This window comes from Aquarana catesbeiana, linkage group LG07 (assembly GCF_042186555.1).
Source record: "Aquarana catesbeiana isolate 2022-GZ linkage group LG07, ASM4218655v1, whole genome shotgun sequence".
In the NCBI taxonomy this organism is placed as follows: Eukaryota; Metazoa; Chordata; class Amphibia; order Anura; family Ranidae; genus Aquarana; species Aquarana catesbeiana.
Genome location: NC_133330.1, coordinates 187,055,730 through 187,071,785, shown reverse-complemented (window position 1 = coordinate 187,071,785; position 16,056 = coordinate 187,055,730). Strand labels below are relative to the sequence as shown.

Below are 16,056 nucleotides of genomic sequence, written 5' to 3'. Positions count from 1 at the left end.
AAAAAAAAAAAAAAGGAAAGAACTTAAGTGTTTAACAATTGTTGCCCAACGGCTGATACATTGGGAAACCATTCAATAATGCATGTTCCTCTTGTGACATCTAGTGGTGTATTTTAAACAAGCAACCTTTAATTACTATTGCATTTACAGTGGCATGATAGCTAATAAAAACTAAATACATTTACATACTTATCAAGGCTTGGGTCATATACTGTATGTGATTTCAGTCACAAGATGGTAGTTTAATAATGTGCAACAGTTTGCACTGTTTTTATGTCAAACATTTGTGAACAAGATACAGTAGTAGAATGAAAGCACTAGAGGTAGACATACTAATCTGATGCTCTTGTGCCTTAAGTCCTTTAAAACTTTCTATGATTGGTCAGATGCAAGACTTGGGCATGAAGCGAAAGAACAATTTGATGTCCCCAAAAGCTATTAGTAATGTTCTAAAATTATTTACAATATAGCAGCAGAGTATGGGGACAGCATCCTGAGATACCTCCCTGTCTTATTAGAGTTGGGTCATGAATGTAGCCCCATTCAGATGCAAGTGCTCAAACTAAACAAGAATATCAACAACTTTATCACATCACCCAAAATAGGATTTTTGTACATGCAGTAAAATCCTTTTCTTCAAGCCCATTGAGGGAAGCAGGATTCCTAGACAACTGGGTTATACGAGGTACGTCTACTAAATAAGGAGACTGATCCCACCTAGTAAATAAAGCAGTCAGAACCGGTTATAACTGCATACCTGGTGACCTTGAACTTGTTTGAACCTGCATGGCAAGCAGCAACACTATGACATTCAGTCGATTGTGAGTCGCCATTTAGTTTGGTTGCGTTTTCTGTAGTGTGCCGAAAAAATGCTACGTTTAAAAAGTTGAACAACGTGTCAATTTGAAATTTTTAGTAAAATTGCACAAAACACCAACATGTTTTCAAAGGTTTACTACAGCTTATAGGAATGATGGCCTGTCTCATGCACGTGTGTTTGAGTGGCACAAAAGATTCAGTGAGGGCCATGAGATTGAATTCCCAAAAGGTAAATCAGTGCTTAAAGGGACACGTTGTGAGTCAGTTGATGCTGTAAAGAGGAAAACGGTGGATGTGTTGAAGCAGCTGACAGGAATAGATTTTCACCATGCCTTCAACCAGTGGAAAACAAGACTGCAGCAAATGGGGAGTATATTGAAGGGGACAAGCATTACATTTGTAATACATATAAATAAAGGTGAGTTATTTAATTAGTCTCGTTATTTAATAGACACACCTCATATACTAGTAAACAAAAAAACAATGATGTCCAGCATGCTGTATTTTGTAGCAAACAGCACCAAAGGCAATAGCTGTAAGGGCCTGTGTCCCGCCATGGATTTCTGGAAATGGGTTCTACTGTGAATGCAAAAATCCAATTTTCTGATTATCTTTTGTGGGACATTTGATTCTATAGGTCACCATATATCTTACAATCTGTCTGTGCAATTTTTAAATAATCAACTTTTAAATTTACCAAAGCTATGTATTAGGAGGACCTACCTAATCTGTCCAATAAGTTTGTATCTAATCAGGCAGGCCGTTGTACTATATAGTTGTTTGTAGATCTTAAAGACTTTGTACAATCAGGTTGTAATGTGTGCGGTGGTCTTTAGACAATTGGGATGTCCAAAAAGCAGCCCAACAAAAAAGAGTGGGCAACATAGCAACACTGGCTAATAGGCCCAACAGAAAAGAAGCATAACTATTGGCAACTCCCCTAGTTACCTGAACCATTTTGGGGGTAATTAATAAGATGTGTCTGAGACAAGTTCTTTCTCAAGTGGTACCATTGCCCATGGCAGTCATTCAGCTTCATTGTTCCACACAGCTTTGAAAATAAAAATGTTAAAAGGTGTTTGATTTCACTCAAGTTGAGACAAAGGTGAGACAAGGTTTGTCTCAAACACTTTATATTGATTTTCCTCTTTGTACCCAAATCTGGCATAAGCAAAGACATCCACCTGGTAAAACTTTAGGCAATGTGTGAAAAGAAGACCAATACCCACAAAGTGCTCACAACTCTAGTGGAAAGGGGTACTCTATTCTTAAGACTATGTGCTTCAATATTGCTTTAATGCAGTGGTTCTCAACTCCGGTCCTCAGGACCCACTAACAGGCCAAAATTTAAGTATTACCTTGGGGAAATGCAGACTAGAATACTGCAATCACTGAGCAGCAAATTATATCACCTGTGATGTATTTCAGTTATCTTGCAAACCTGGCCTGTTGGTGGGCCCCGAGGACAGGAGTTGAGAACCACTGCTTTAATGATTTCATCTGAAATCGGTGAAGCTAAAAGCCTGGCAGCCCTTCTGAAGAATCAGGAATGAAACTGCAAGTCAGTCTTACTGAAGCCCAGGTTGAGAGACAGACATGAACAGCTAAAATGACGTAAAGAAAATAAAAGGAGTTTTCGTTCTGGTTAATTAGAGCCAAATACAGTGATCACTATACTATTTTTGGAAGGCAGGAAGGCCTAGGTCTCAGAACTTCTTTTGTCCATGTAAAGGATCAAGAAAGATGACTTACACAACAGAGCTGCCAGTTTTGACATGCATCTGACCAAGACGATAGCCACAAAAATGGCCACTTTGCAGATCAAGACAGATCAAGACAGAAATGGGAATGTCCCCGATAGGTTAAATGTAAGGTCAAATGTAAGGACTTGATGCTCAAAATGACTATTCAAACATCAGATAGGTGCAATGGTGATTTAAAAGAAAGTGCCTTCAAACACGCAACTAGTGTTTTAAAAAGAATAGCCAATGCTGGACTTGATGGCACTAGGGGCCAAATGTTGGATCACATCCATCAATATGTCCAACATAGAAATTCCTGGGGTGAAAGCCCTTTGCCTCACATTACCCAAAGTACACCTTCCTAGTCTGTAGGGATGACACATAACACAATGCCCCTGTCCCTCAGTACCAAGGCTTTAACAGCAATGCCATAAAAGACTATGAAGAAGAGTGGAAATTCAGTACCAATGACAGCATAACCTGGAGGAACACATGGAAAGTCTGAGTAATCTTACTAGGTCAGCATACAACGTTCACCTGGGCAAATCCATGGCTCTGAGAACCACTGAAATGTCCTCATACTGGATCTTGCAGAGCAGGGAGAAGGATAGCTTTAGGGATGGAAATGCATAAATCAGTGTGTAATGATCTCCAAAAGCCACTAGTGCATCCACCCCCTCGCATCCCGGGTACTGAAGATAAACCTGTCCAGTTGGTTAAAACACATCAAGAAATTCACATCTTTTGTCTGCCAACAAATGCAAAGGTCCAGGAGCACCTGCTGGTTAAGGGACCAGTCTCCCTGGTCTAGTTACCTACTGAGAAAATCCATCTACCATTTTTCCACACCATAAATGTTCCATAGATGAGAGGGCTGGAAAATTTTACACATGTCAGCCAGAACTCAGCCTCTCTTACCACAGTCAGACTTCCCTGATGGTTGCCCATATGCTAGGACTTTGGCATTGTCCAATTGCATCCAAACTTGATGTCCCACAAGAAGACCAATCGAGTGCTGAGGGGAAAACTATCACCCAGTTCCAAGATCTGGATTGGTAGCCAGGACTCCATTGTGCCCTGCACAAATAGGGTGCCTAGACTCCTTGCTAGCCCTGTAGGCTGGCACCTGTTATCATAATCTTCCAAAAGAGAAAAGCAACACTGAGCCCTAGAACCAACATAACAAGGATATCTTGGTCTGTGGATTCAAATGATTTGGCCTGTCCAGAGAAAGGGCAATTTGGCCAATGAATTCAGATTGTTACGGAAATAGAACCGAGAAAAATGGACTTCAAGGAATGCCACTATTAGTCCCTGTACACTCATGCAGGGGCAAAGCGTCAGTCGATTCTGAGATCAGAGGGCGTGAATCTGAGGTAGAAGTATTATTAGCTTGCCAGTAGGTAGAAACACACAGGTCCAAGAAGTGGCCCAGATCCCAAATAGTCCCAATTACGGGTCAAAACGAATTCAACTTCTGGAAAATTGAGATCCTGCTACCTGGAGATCCCTTTGATACAGCAATGAAATAAGAACTACAAATACAAACCAAAAAGAAGGCGCACACACCTAGTGCATTACCGAAAAGGAATTTATTCAATATAAAAATGGATAAAAATAGATACTCATAAGTAGCAACTAGAAATAGCCATAGAACCATACAATGCCTAGCCCTGAGAAAAGGGGTTCGCCCCGAAGTGCATCAGCTTTGCACCCCTTTGATGTTCACAACATTTGTCTGTCAGCACTGCATGGCATTGTGTGGTTTTATGGCTATTTATAGTTGTTACTTTGTGAGTATCCATTTTTATCCATGGTTATATTGAAAAAATGTCTTTCGGTCATGCACTAGGTGCATGTGTCTTCTTGTTCGTTTGTTTTTGTAGTACAAATTTGGATTACCCTGTCTGAGGAGGGCTGCATCCATCTAGCATCTGACACCAGATCTACGTATCTGAGGTGCAAGGTTTCAGACATCCACAAAGGTCAAAAGATGCCCCATCCTTCTCCTGGCAAACAGAAATGGGGCTTACCTTCAAGCCCAGGGGGGCTTCTCTAAGGACTTGGAATGCCATGATGTTTGTACATCACAAAGATAGGAGTCTTGAAAGGCCTTTTCAAGGGAGCAGGTCTTAGAGACAAAAAAGCACTTGGGAAAAGAGAAGGAAGGTGTCCCCTTACAATGCTGGTTCTAATCTTGAGATGGGTACTTTTATCTCCCGTGACATTATTGATAAGTTTATCCAACAAAGCAACAAAAAAGGCTTCTGCCAAAAAGGGCATGCAGACAAACACCTTTTTAGATGCCTGCACTGTCACACAGTTTAGCTAAAGTGTTCTGCTCATCTGGACCAATATGAGGTGACTGGTATTCAGGGTCATGTCACATATAAAGCTCAACGTATGGGCCATCTGGCCTGAGCAATCCAACATACAATGCCTTGAAAAAGTATTCATACTCCTTGAAATTTTCCACATTTTGTCATGTTACAATCAAAAAGTAAATGTATTTTATTAGGATCTTATGTGATAGACCAACACAAAGTGGCAGATAATTGTTAAGTGGAAGGAAAATGATAAATGCCGGTACACTGCTTTAAATTAGAGAAGCAGCAAAGAGGCCCATTATAACTTTGGAGGAGATGCAGAGAGCCACAGTTCAGGTGGGAGAATCTGTCCACAGGACAACTATTAGTCATGCACTCCACAAATCTGGCCTTTATGGAAGAGTGGCAAGAAGAAAGCCATTGTTGAAAGAAAGCCATAGGATGTCCCGTGTGCAGTTTGCAAGAAGCCATGTGGGGGACACAGCAAACATGTGGAAGAAGGTGCACTGGTCAGATGAGACCAAAATTTTACTTTTTGGTCTAAAAGCAAAACGTATGTGGTGGAAAACTAACACTGCACATCACCCTGAACACACCATCCCCACTGTAAAACATAGTGGTGGCAGCATCATGTTGTGGGGATGCTTTTCTTCAGCAGGGACAGTGAAGCTGGTCAGAGTTGAAGGGAAGATGGGTAGAACCAAATACAGGGCAATCTTAGAAGAAAACTTGTTAGGTCTGCAAAAGACTTGAGACAGGGGCAAAGGTTCACCTTCTAGCAGGACAATGACCCTAAACATACAGCCAGAGCTACAATGGAATGGTTTAGACCAAAGCATATTCATGTGTTAGAATGGCCCAGTCAAAGTCCAGACCTAAATCCAATTGAGAATCTGTGCCAAGACTTGAGAATTGCTGTTCACAGACGCTCTTCATACAATCTGACAGAGCTTGAGCCCTTTTCCAAAGAAGAATGAGCAAAAACGTCACTCTCTAGATGTGCAAAGCTGGTAGAGACATCCCCAAAAAGACTTGCAACTGAAAGGTGGTTTTACAAAGTATTGACTCAGGGGGGCTGAATACAAATGCACGCCACACTTTTCAGATATTTGTAAAAAAATTTGAAAACCATTTATCATTTTTTTCCCACTTCACAATTGTGTGCATTTTTGTCTTGGTCAATCACATAAAATCCCAATAAAATCCATTTATGTTTTTGGTTGTAACATTTGACAAAATTTGGAAAATGTAACCACTTCAGCCCCGGAAGGATTTACCCCCTTCCTGACCAGAGCACTTTTTACAATTTGGCACTGCGTCGCTTTAACTGCTAATTGCGCGGTCATGCAATGCTGTACCCAAATGAAATTTGCGTCCTTTTCTTCCCACAAATAGAGCTTTCCTTTGATGGTATTTGATCACCTCTGCCGTTTTTATTTTTTGCGCTATAAATGGAAAAAGACTGAAAATTTTGAAAAAAAATGATATTTTCTACTTTTTGTTATAAAAAAAATCCAAGAAACTCAATTTTAGTCATACATTTAGGCCAAAAACATGTCTTTTTTTTTTTTTTACCAAAAAGTCAATAAGTGTATATTTATTGGTTTGAGCAAAAGTTATAGCGCCTACAAACTAGGGTACATTTTCTGGAATTTACACAGCCTTTAATTTATGGCTGCCCATGTCATTTCTTGAGGTGCTAAAATGGCAGGGCAGTACAAAACTCCCCCAAATGACCCAATTTTGGAAAGTAGACACCCCAGGGAAATTGCTGAGAGGCATGTTGAGCCCATTGAATATTAATTTTTTTTGTCCCAAGTGATTGAATAATGACAAAAAAAAAAAAATTTACAAAAAGTTGTCACTAAATGATATATTGCTCACACAGGCCATGGGCATATGTGGAATTGCACCCCAAAATACATTTAGCTGCTTCTCCTGAGTACGGGGATACCACATGTGTGGGACTTTTTAAAGAGCCTAGCCGCGTACGGGGCTCCGAAAACCAATCACCGCCTTCAGGATTTTTGAGGGCGTAAATTTTTGATTTCACTCTTCACTGCCTATTACAGTTTCGGAGGCCATGGAATGCCCAGATGGCAGACCCCCTCCCCCCCCCAAATGACCCCATTTTGGAAAGTAGACATCCCAAGCTATTTGCTGAGAGGCATGGTGAGTATTTTGCAGCTCTCATTTGTTTTTGAAAATGAAGAAAGACAAGAAAAAAAAAAAATTTCTTTTTTCAATTTTCAAAACTTTGTGACAAAAAGTGAGGTCTGCAAAATACTCACTATACCTCTCAGCAAATAGCTTGGGGTGTCTACTTTCCAAAATAGGGTCATTTGGGGGGGGTTTGTGCCACCTGGGCATTCCATGGCCTCCGAAACTGTGATAGGCAGTGAAGAATGAAATAAAAAATTTACGCCCTTAGAAAGCCTGAAGGTAGTGCTTGGTTTTCAGGGTCCCGTACGTGGCTAGGCTCCCAAAAAGTCTCACACATGTGGTATCCCCATACTCAGGAGAAGCAACAGAATGTATTTTGGGGTGTAATGTCACATATTCCCATGGCATGTTTGAGCAATATATCATTTAGGGACAACTTTGTGCAAAAAAAAAAAAAAATAAAAAAAAAAAAAATATATGTGTCACTTTACCGCAACTTGTGTCACAATATAAAATATTCCATGGACTCGACGTGCCTCTCAGCAAATAGCTTGGGGTGTCTACTTTCCAAAATGGGGTCATTTGGGGGGGGGGTTTGAACTGTCCTGGCATTTTATGCACAACATTTAGAAGCTTATGTCACATATCACCCACTCTTCTAACCACTTGAAAACAAAGCCCTTTCTGACACTTTTTGTTTACATGAAAATTTTTTATTTTTTTTTTGCAAGAAAATTACTGTGAACCCCCAAACATTATATATTTTTTTAAAGCAAATGCCCTACAGATTAAAATGGTGGGTATTTCATTTTTTTTTTCACACAGTATTTGCGCAGCGATTTTTCAAACGCTGTTTTTGGGGAAAAAAAAAACACTTTAAAATTTTAATGCACTAAAACACACTATATTGCCCAAATGTTTGATGAAATTAAAAAGATGATCTTAGGCCGAGTACATGGATAGCAAACATGACATGCTTTAAAATTGTGCACAAACGTGCAGTGGCGACAAACTAAATACATTTTTAAAAGCCTTTACAGGTTACCACTTTAGATTTACAGAGGAGGTCTACTGCTAAAATTACTGCCCTTGATCTGAACTTCGCAACGATACCTCACATGCATGGTGCAATTGCTGTTTACATTTGACGCCAGACCGACGCTTGCGTTCGCCTTTGCGCGAGAGCAGGGGGGGACAGGGGTGTTTTTTTCTTCTTTATTTTTTTGCTTTTTTTTTATCTTATTTTTAAACTTTTCCTTTCATTTTTTTTTTAATCATTTTTATTGTTCTCAGGGAATGTAAATATCCCTTATGATAGCAATAGGTAGTGACAGGTACTCTTTTTTGAAAAAATTGGGGTCTATTAGACCCTAGATCTCTCCTCTGCCCTCAAAGCATCTGACCACACCAAGATCGGTGTGATAAAATGCTTTCCCAATTTCCCAATGGCGCCGTTTACATCCGGCGAAATCTAAGTCATGAAATGCTCGTAGCTTCCGGTTTCTTAGGCCATAGAGATGTTTGGAGCCCCTCTGGTCTCTGATCAGCTCTATGGTCAGCTGGCTTAATCACCGGCTGCATTCTCAGGTTCCCTGTTGGGACAGGAGAGCCAGAGAAAAACATGGAAGATGGTTGGGGGGGGGGGGGGGGGACATTCCAAAATATGATGGCATCTTGGGAGACCCTGTGAAAGTGTGCCTAGTCTGTGCAATGCTGTACCCTACGCTAATACTCAACTAGTGTATGGTAGCGTTCAAAACATTCACCAATGCAAAGACCAGGATTGTCAGGACAGGAGGGAAAATAATAGCGGGTGTCACGCCTATATCCGCGCTTGCTGCAGACACAACATCTTTTTTGGGGGGTTCGTTGGGTAGGGGTACTCGGGAGGACATAAAGAAAATGCCTCTCATGCAGCCGACTGCATTTGGTTGGGGATGTGAATGGGGGGGGAAGTACAGGTGCTGCAGAAGTGGTGGGTTCCCAATTAGGATTGGCGAATGCAGCAGGAAGGGCATTATGGGCACGACGGGCCTGTGTTTGTCTTCTTCTTGGTGGCAGCGGGACACTACTTGTGCTTGCCACCTCACCAGCTTGAACTGCACTTATGGGACTCGCCACGTCACCAAGTGTTACTGCAGTGCTGGTTTGACTACGACCGGGTTGTACTAGGCCGCTGGTGCTTGCCAGTTCCCCAAAACACTACCAAAAAAAACTGTTAGCGATCGCAGGGATCAGGCCTGACTCAGTGAACGTTGCAGTTATGCGTTTAGTGTTTTGTAAGTGACAGTGATCAATTGATACTGCACTTGGGTGGGGTGGGCTGGGCGGAGGGGCAAAACGCAGGTGCTAGCAGGTATCTGGGCTGATCCCGCTAACACTGCGTTTTTGGGAACCCTAAACTGCTGGGGACGCTAGTATAGATCTGATCGGATCAGATATTGATCCGTTCAGATACTATACCACTAAGGGAGGTGTATGGTGCATGCGTGGGTGTTAGCGGTACTGGCGCTAACCTGACGCTGCCTGGGGTGACGCAGAGCCTATCTGACCCTAAAACCTAAGTTATATCACCGCCGGGCGATCAGGGGGCTAAACCTTTATTCGGTAATAAACGGCGGGTGCCCTGACATGCTAAAAAATAAAACTAACTAACCAGCGTCACCTGTAACACTTATACGGTGATCACTGGTGAAAGGGTTAACTAGGGGGCAATCAAGGGGTTAAAACCTTTATTAGGTAGTATATGGGGGTCCCCGACGCTATAAAACGCTGACGGCGAACCTAAATATTTACCTCTCTAACTAGCGTCACCAGTGACACTAATACAGCGATCAGAAAAATGATCGCTTAGTGACACTGGCGACGGGGGTTGATCAAGGGGTTAAAACATTAGGGGGGTACCCTAGACCTAAAGGGGGCTAATACTAACTGCCCTGCCACACTAACTGTCACAAACTGACACCAATGCAGTAATCAGAAAAAAAAAAACTGCTTGGTGTCAGTGTGACGGGGGGGTGATCGGGGGGGGGGGGAAATTGGGGGGTAAAGGGGGGTGTAATGTATGCCTGGCATGTTCTACTGTGTGTGTAGTGTTTGTGCACACATTGATGTCTTCTCTCCTCGGCGCCAGAACGGAAAATACCGAGCCGAGGAGAGATGACATCACTTCCTCCGCTTCTGTTTATTATGCAGAAGCCGAGGAAGCTTGTCATTCGCCAGGAGCGATCGCGAGGGGGGAGCCACGAATGAGTGGCCTCCCCCTCACCTCTCATCACTCCTGACGAGTATCCGACCGCCGCAGGCACCGCCCGCGGGAAGGCAAGGACGTACCTGTAAGTCCTTTTGCCTGCCCCTGCCATTCTGCCGACGTACATCGTTAAAGGGGTACTGTATGTTGTTTGACTCCCATGAAACAAGGCTTTGAGGCATTTGTCCATGTTGTCGTTGAATATGGGGGCATCCTCCCCTAGCAGGGCAGTTGCCTTGATGTGGCCTCTACTATAAGTGGTAGTCAACAATTAACTAACCTGGGACATGAACGCCTCCATAACAGAGGTGAAAACTTCAACAGTTGTGACAAAAGAGTTGGAAGAGAACACAGAAACAATGACATCTGACAGGGAGTAACATGCTACAAAAGCAAGGGTTTCCCCTCACCTTCTAAGGAGAAACTGCACACAAAGCAGGGGCAATGAGCAGACTGTGTGCTGGGGTCAGCAGCAACTGCTGGGTGATCTTCCATGTGTTTAGGTTTGGACATGGAGTGATTTCAAAAGCTAAGCAGCAATAGGCTCAGACGTGGTACTAGGGCCAGAGTACGCACGCAACCCAGACAGCCAGAACCATACCTAAGACTGACAGGGTAACACTGCAGGTGGGCAGTAGGTAGTTAACGCAGGCTTGTGTTCCACTTGGACATTAAGTTCAAGAGCAGCAAAGAGACAACATGGATACAATCTGCAAAAGGTTACCATACAATTTGCTCTAGAGCCTAGCAAACTGGAGGGAGTTCCTGCCATGCGACCCAACCTGCATAACTGACTCACATGGTAAAGACAGTCTTGGTTGATAGCGTCGAGGAAAAGCATTGCTGCAGGTTCATAGTTAAACTAGTGATTCACCCAGACTGGAACAACCAGCAGTTGTTGAATGAAAATTCTACAAAGAAAAAGGTCTTAAGAAATAATCAGAACCGAGAGAGACATCCTCCCAGGACACTAGCACCAAACTGAAGAAAACTGGTTTTGGGAGGGGTTATACTCTGTAGGTCTGGCCTATAGTTTTTTTTTTATATTTGTATTTACTAGTGTCTTATACTCCAGTAAGTGGCAGTATAACCAGTTCCAGTTGTTTTAGAATACCGTATCCCATAGTGGACAATAGAGAAAAGATTTTACCTAAAAAAATAAATATATAAAAAAAAAAAAAAATAAAAGTATGTGTACCTACAATAAAATAAAGTGCTACAAAAATCTCTGTTACAGTGCCTTGAAAAAGGTATTCATACCCCCTGACATTTTCCACATTTTGTCATGCTACAAACAAAAATGTAAATCTAGTTTATTGGGTTTTTATGTGATAGACCAACACAAAGTGGCACATAAAATTGTAACGTGAAAGGAAAATGATCAAAGGTTTTTAAAATTTTACAAATATATATCTAAAAAGGGTGGCATGCATTTGTATTCAGCTGCCTTTACTCTGATACTAAAATCTAGTGAAACCAATTGCCTTCAGAAGTCAACTAATTAGTAAACAGAGTCCACCTGTGTGTAATTTAATCTCAGTATAAATACAGCTGTTCTGTGAAGCCCTCAGGAGGTTTGTTAGAGAATCTTAGTGAACAGACAGCATCATGAAGGCTAAGGAACACACTAAGACAGGTCATGGATAAAGTTGTGGAGAAGTTTAAAGCAGGGTTAGGTTATAAAAAAATATCCCAAGTATTGAACATCTCACAGAGCACTGTTCAATCCAGCATCCAAAAATGGAAAGAGTATGGCAAACCTACCAAGACGTGGCCGTCCACCTAAACTGACAGGCCGGGCAAGGAGAGCATTAATCAGAGAAGCAGCCAAGTGGCCCATGGTAACTCTGGAGGAGCCACAGAGATCCACAGCTCAGGTGGGAGAATTTGTCCACAGGACATCTATTAGTCGTGCACTTTACAAATCTGGCCTTTATGGAAGAGTGGCAAGAAGAAAGCCATTGTTGAAAGAAAGTCATAAGAAGTCCCATTTGCAGTTTGCGAGAAGCCATGTGGGGTACACAGCAAACCTGTGGAAGAAGATGCCCTGGTCAGATGAGACCAAAATTGAACTTTTTGGCTTAAAAGTAAAATGCTATGTGTGGTGGAAAACTGCACATCACCCTGAACTCACCATCCCCACTGTGAATCATGCTTTTCTTCAGAAGGTACAGGGAAGCTGGTCAGAGTTGATTGGAAGATGGATGAAGCCAAATACAGGGCAATCTTAGAAGAAAACCTGTTAGAGTCTGCAAAAGACTTGACTGACGGAGGTTCACCTTCTAGCACAGGGGTCTCAAACTGGCAGCCCTCCAGCTGTTGCAAAACTACAAGTCCCATCATGCCTCTGCCTGTGGGAGTCATGCTTGTAACTGTCAGCCTTGTAGTTTTGCAACAGCTGGAGGGCCACCAGTTGGATACCCCTGTTCTAGCAGGACAACGACCCTAAACATACAGCCAGAGCTACAATGGGATGGTTTAGATCAAAGCATATATCTCAAACTTGCTGAATGACATATTGGTATGGATGTCACACCACTTTCTCAAACTCAATCTTTCTAAAACTGAGCTTGTAATATTTCCTCCTTCCCGGTCCCCCCCTATGACTTTACCATTAAGATCAACAGCACAACCATTGGTCCCTCCACACATGCCAGGGTGCTGGGTTTAATCTTTGACGCTGACCTCTCCTTCAGCCCCCATATCCAATCACTGGCTAAATCCTGCCGCGTTAACCCCTGCAACATCGCCAGAATTTGACCCTTCCTGACTAGTGACACCACAAAGCAACTTATTCACTCCTTGATTATTTCCCGCCTTGACTACTGCAACTCTCTCCTTAATGGCCTACCCTTATGCAAGCCCCTTCAGTCTATTATGAATGCTGCTGCTAGCTAATACATCTCACTAATCGATCTGTGACTGCTGCCCCTCTGGCTTCCCCTACCCCACCGTATAAGATTCAAAATGCTAACCACAACATACAATGCCATCCACAACATCGCCCCCAGCTACATCACCAACCTCATCTGCAGATATCACCCTAATTGTCCCCTCCACTCCTTCCAGGACCTCCTGCTCTCTAGCTCCCTTGTTACCTCCTCTCATGCTCACCTTCAGCACTTCTCCAGAGCCTCTCCCATCCCCTGGAACTCCCTGCCCTGTTATATCCGATCAGCCCCTAACCTGTCCACCTTCAGGAGATCCCTGAAAACTCACTTATTCAGGGAAGCCTATCCCACACCCACCTAACAACCGTCCCTGAGCCAGCCCCATCAAATCATTCCCTGCATCTATTACCTTTTGTACGACCACCCCCTCCCTATAGAATGTAAGCTCTAGGAGACGGGTCCTCCTGTCCCTTCTGTATTGAACTGTACTGTAATTGTGCTGTCTCCCCTCTACATTGTAAAGTGCTGCATAAACTGTTAATGCTATATACATCGTGTATAATAATAATATATTCATGTGCTAGAATGGCCCAGTCAATGTACAAACCTAATTCAAATTGAGAATCTGTGGCAAGACTTGAAAATTGCTGTTCAGACACTCTCCGTCCAATCTAAAAGAGCTTGTGCTATTTTGCAAAGAAGAATGGGCAAAAATGTCACTCTAGATGTGCAAAGCTGGTAGAGACATCCCCAAAAATACTTGCAGCTGTAATTGCAGCGAAAGGTGATTCTACAGAGTATTGCCTCAGGGGGGCTGAATAGAAATGTGTGCCACACTTTTCAGATATTTAGTTGTAAAAAATCTTGAAAACCATTTATCATTTTCCTTCCACTTCACAATTATGTGCCATTTTGTGTTGGTCTATCACATAAAATACATTTATGTTTTTGGTTGTAACATGACAAAATGTGGAAAATTTCAAGGGGAAGGAATACTTTTTCACTGTATATATGCACTGTATATATCCCAAATGCCTAAGGTATGAGAATGGGTATATACTAAGCTTCTACTTTAAATTGAAGGCATCTCTAAGCCTATATGGTCTGTAAAAAATATTTTTGAAAGATGCGATTGCTCTATGGACAGTCTCTCTCAACTCAGGCCACAAAATTTTATTCCTTAAGCTGGGTTTGTTAGTTCTAGGCATTTGTCCACTGTCTTTCTTGGTTAACATTCTTTCTACGTGCAAGCATGATTCTTGCATGCCTACATTTCAATTCCAGTGGCTGAACAAAGAAATTAAGTTTCTTATCCTGACCAAGATCCTGAGCACTGCTTTAAATATGTAGTCCTCTCGACGGTGTTCATTGCGGTATAGCAAAGGAAATTCCATTCTATCCGATAGAAACCTTTTGGCTGGAGTTATATTTGAACAAAACAGCTATTATATAATATTGTATTTTATCAGCACCTATAATTGTTATCCCCCAGACACCTAAAACAGCATTAAAAATGTTTAGTATTTGTTCATTTTTTTAATTAGCACTATGGAAGTATCTAGCTTGACTGATCTGTTGTTTTATAATATTATAGCAAGTGATTTTGCTTATCTTAATTGTATGAAGCTGCCATTTAATTTTAATATCCTCCACTATAAGATCTAGAATAGAGAAAACATTTTAATCACTAGGCTATGAAAAACTTTGTTACTCTCTTTAGATCTGTTAAGAAACTGAACGTTGAACCTAGCAGCAAAACTCAATGAAGGTCTAAGTTGGGTGAATCTTAGTAATAAATTCTGGACATTTTCAAGGCTAATATGCAAGAAATTGTCAAAAAAAATGCAGCTGGGCACTGCCATCAGGCACATTTAACAAAGCAGAAAAAAAACTTTGTACAGCAGAGAGTCTTCCTTTAAACATGACCTCGAGAGTGACATGGGAATCTCTGAATCTTTGAGTTTCTGGCCATTGCATCACATATACCACCTTCCTAGCACCACCTTCAGGAAAAAAAAAAAAAAAAACAAGTAAAAAGGCGCAAAAGCAAGTATACCTCACATAACAGATCCTAAATAGTCCAATGGCAGGGTTGGTAATATATGGATGTATATAGATGTATATACAGAGAAAGTCAATCAGGGCTGCCACCAAAAAAAGACCAGAAGCAAGGTCCAGTAGGCTGAGGAAAGATAAAACAAGGAAGAGGGGCGCCTCTGAGTATTATATCAATAATCATTTATTTAACAACAAACAATATCCACTCACATGGAAGACTGTAGTTATTGCGTTCCGGTGCATCTCTGAGTAGAGGAGAGTCTGGAGGACCACAGGTCTCAGCAAGTCCGTGCAAGTGCTGGTCACACATCAGGTTCCTGGCAGGGATGGATGGTGGTGGCAGAACACGGTGGGAGCTCCCTCGGGTCTCCAGATGACACTACCGGATAGATGGTGGGTTTAAGAGTAACATAGACCAACGGTCCTGTGGGTTCCAGGGAGGGGGAGAGGGGACGCCAAAGGCCGATCGCCGGGCGCGCTGCCGTCTGAGGCTCGTACGGCTCCGTGGGAGAGAGATAGTAACGGCCGTACAGGGAGCCAGAACGAGGCCTGGAAAGCAAGCTCAGCGCGGCGCCGGACCGTGACGTCACAGCTATGCGACGCGTTTCCGAGTCTGCGCGCTATTGGTTGACAGGAATAGCGGCACTCCTTTCTCAAGCATCTGCTATTCCTGTCAACCAATAGCGCGCAGACTCGGAAATGCGTCGCATAGCTGTGACGTCACGGTCCGGCGCCGCGCTGAGCTTGCTTTCCAGGCCTCGTTTCTGGCTCCTGTACGGCCGTTACTATCTCTCTCCCACGGAGCC

At 42.5% G+C, this 16,056-nt stretch overlaps 1 protein-coding gene across 4 annotated transcripts in view; it reads right to left on the bottom strand.

Annotated features, from left to right (window-relative positions):
• The window catches only part of LOC141103381 (coagulation factor XIII B chain-like), a gene marked incomplete in the record, with an annotated part of 968,440 nt that overhangs the window by 865,536 nt on the left and 86,848 nt on the right, over positions 1-16,056 (bottom strand).